At 38.1% G+C, this 3,754-nt stretch overlaps 1 non-coding gene across 1 annotated transcript; it reads left to right on the top strand.

Moving 5' to 3' along the window:
* The first annotated feature begins 210 nt into the window (after positions 1-210).
* Positions 211-317, top strand: LOC142177750 (small nucleolar RNA R71). Its single transcript, XR_012706308.1, has one exon. It is a non-coding gene; the product is annotated as a small nucleolar RNA R71 (small nucleolar RNA).
* Positions 318-3,754: the final 3,437 nt, after the last annotated feature.

The raw sequence follows: 3,754 nt of genomic DNA on the forward strand, positions 1-3,754 counted from the left end.
AGTAGCATCAACTTGGTGAACACCAGTTGATTTTCTTCTTTCCACACTATCAGAGGGCCACTGATTAGCATCTTCGAATAACTCATCAAGAATTGTAACTATCTTCTCAGGAGTATTCTTCATAAACAGGCATCAACTACATTGTTCAATGTTCTACGCGAGGTCAGTGTCAATCCATCCCAAAAATCCTGGAGTTGCATCCAGAGTTCAATTCTGCTATGTTGACACCTTCTAACTATCTCCTTAAACCTCTCCCATGCTTCAAAAATAGTTTCATTCTCTTTCTGGCAGAAGTTATGGATTTCTCTTCTAAACCTCTCCCATGTTCTAATTGATCCATTTGGAAAGCTTCGAAGCCACTACTTCGCAGCATCTTTAAGTTAAAAGGGAAATGCCCTTAAATACACTGCATCTTATGATACCCCATTGTATTAAAAGGTGTTCATAATCTCCTCGAAGTCTATCAGATGCATGCTTGGATCTTCGTTCAACTTTCCCAACCCTCATCGGGTCCAACTTCCTTTTCGCAAAAATAGTCAAAAGAACAAAATTTTACTATTATTTGAAAAATAGTTAGGGTGAGGCCATTCTTGTCAGAAATAGCCGAATGTCCTTGAAAAGGGCGCCGGAAGGCTGTTTTTGCAAGAACAGCCACCTGTGGTCATTTCTTTTCTCAAGGTTTTCAGCAGCTCTATGGGCTGCCTCAGCAGCTATCCTTGCTGTTGCCCCTACCTTATTGTCATCGTTATTAGCCATGTGTTCTTGGGTTGAAGGTTGCCCCAAGAACCTTACGGTGAACTCTTTCTCCTTCTTGAGTTGCCGCAAGTGTTTTTCCAATTCCGTGTTGTAGGGTATTACTTCTTTACAAGAAGATCGTGTCATACACTACAGACTTAACCTGTTGCATGTACACAGAGGAGAACCTGTGAAGAATAAAATAAAAGTAAAAAAAAACTGAATTAGCACTACAAACTATTTCAAACACTATTGATTATCAATCCCCGACAACAATGCCAAAATTTGACGAGCACAAAAATACACACTTAAATTGTGCTCGCTAGTTAAAGATAGTTTAGTATAATATCGTGTCCACATGGAATGGATTTAAATTGTATTCTTGTAGTTTCTAGATTGATTGTTATCCAGGAGGATCAACTGTTGAGATTTATATGATTAATATAAAATTTAACTAAGAATCTAAAATCTACAGCTTTTGACTAGTGACTATCGAAACAAGGAATAAGCAATTAAGGTTATCAGTGGAAGAGGATAGGGTTTTGACAGAATAAGTGCAAGATAATTGTTCGGGATCTAACTCTAGCTAATTCACTTCCAATGTTCAAGCGAGTCTCTCGAATTCACTCTATTATTAGTCAAACGTTTAGCAAAAACTCCTCTCTCGATTAAGTCTTAACCTCACCAGATAAACTAATTTAAGCACTGTGAAGATATGCAAGAATGCGTAGTGGATCGGTCTTTAGAAAAACCTCTTTCGATTATTCTCCTAACTAGATTTAATCAATGATTCAACCAGCCTTTTTCGATTACTTAGAAGAATCTATGAACTCAACCAATAATATAATGCAAAGATATCACAAGTTATGCCTCTTTCAATTACAAGAATAAGTGAATATAGATGCAATAATTAAATCTTCCAAAAACGATTCAAATACATAAAAATAGAGTTATAATCCACAAACAATCATCAATACACTAAATCCATCAAAACCCAAAAGGATCTACTCCATAGACATGGAGAATTTCTTCACAATTGTAAACAAGTTCTTTACAATTGTAATTAAGTTCTTCAAATAGTAGAAAGGAGCATAAATGCCCAAAACGACTGGTCGGGTCGTTACATTCTCTCCCACTTAAACATACGTTCGTCCTTGAACGTGCCAAGACTTGTTTCCAAGCCATTGAATCACTATTCCACCTTACCACGCACATAACCGGGGGTGATACCATGCCACCCTATTCCATATAGGCCTGACAACACAACACAATTGAAGATCATTACTTTAACCTTAGTCCGTAAAACTTAGCCCGATTTCCAACATCCAGAATTTCTTACAAGACCCGAGTCTCACATCTACGCACTGTATAAGTTAGAAGAAGTTGTATCAAGCCATAACAATAACCCCAGATATAATAACATAACATACTACACAACTCGAATACTCGCAGCACTATTTCCGATCACAGTAACTACTCAAAACCAACTCGGTACTAGTATTAAACCCCATATCAAACAAAACCTCGTTCCCAAAACCTTCGTACACTACTGATAGTGAAAGAAACACGCAGAATCTCATGACCCCTTATCAGATCAACAAGTCATGGAGCTCTCTCGTCCCAACCAGAACCATAATAACTTTCTAAGCCGACTTTCGATATCATCCTCCCAAATATACCGTAATCAAATTCGATAGTACACATTCTAGGTCCGATGACCTTATATTATCAAACACAACTATTTCACATACACGCCACATCAATATATCTCAAGCCAAAAATTGTGCAATCCGTGCACCCAAAAATGGAAAATATCTCAAAGAAGAGAACTGTTTCGTAAGTTCAGCTAGCACCACCATAACCTAATATTTACAACCAACTTCTCAAATTTCGTGAAGAGGATAACCGTAGGCACATGTGCACAATTCCTCAAATACGTTGCTCAAGTAAGTTTTATCGTAGAGGAAGGAAATCAATGAAATCAGATAAATTATCAAAGAAATAAAATTCCCACACACTGCATGGACAATTGCCTCGGTGCTCGTACATGGGCTCAAACCCCATACATATGCGCACTCATAGCGCGTAGCTATCAAAAATACTTAACGCAACTAGTGCCTCCACTGACTTTAAATAAAATGCTCACCTCAAACAGGCCACAACCCTGAAACAATATGCTTGTGAGAACTCCCAATCTCCAAATTCATAGAACACTTGAATCACCGTAACGGATCCCAACTCCAGCACTCGAATGACTAACACATCTTCCATGCACGATCATCCTATGAGGAATACTTCCATAATTCTTCCGTGCCACATAACATTAATTGGAATATCAACAGTCTATCAACCAGGTGAGTACCGCTATACTGATGAACATCCGTAAGTCAAAACACAATGCGTCTTTTGAAATACGCACCATTCTCAGGGATAACCGAGTAGTTATAACATTCATCTAAATATCTGAAACTGACTATTCTGTCCAAAATTCATGACCTTCCCTTTAAGAATAAACTGCCACCTTGTACATGTAAATTTTAATCCTGCACAACACACGACATCTATCATGCCATCATGTGACAAGCACAAGAATCTCATTATAAATTCTGAGTCACCAGCAAATTACATACCCGATTAGTTAGAAACCTTCCATTTACTCACTTCCAAGTGGAAATCACAATACACAACATGTTCCTCACGCCGGTAGAAAATATCCATCTCAAAACATGGTAGAGACCATCAAGAACACTTTGAAATCCTTTTGCACATAATCAACTATCAGAACTAAATTCCTCTAACTCGACCAAGCCACACAGGTCACCAAACCCAAGAATATTGCCGCCAAACATATGTAGAGCCTCACCACATCATAATTACCCTAAAGAACCGAGCATACCATTACCATACTGGTGTAGCCTACTACCCAGTTGTTCTATTTTCTTCGAGTTTCTTCTTAATTACCCTCAAGTTGACACTTCTCCTTGTAAGAACACTACGATCCTTACCCAAAGCTCACTAG

The sequence above is a fragment of the Nicotiana tabacum genome, chromosome 23 (genome assembly GCF_000715075.1).
Source record: "Nicotiana tabacum cultivar K326 chromosome 23, ASM71507v2, whole genome shotgun sequence".
NCBI lineage: Eukaryota > Viridiplantae > Streptophyta > Magnoliopsida > Solanales > Solanaceae > Nicotiana > Nicotiana tabacum.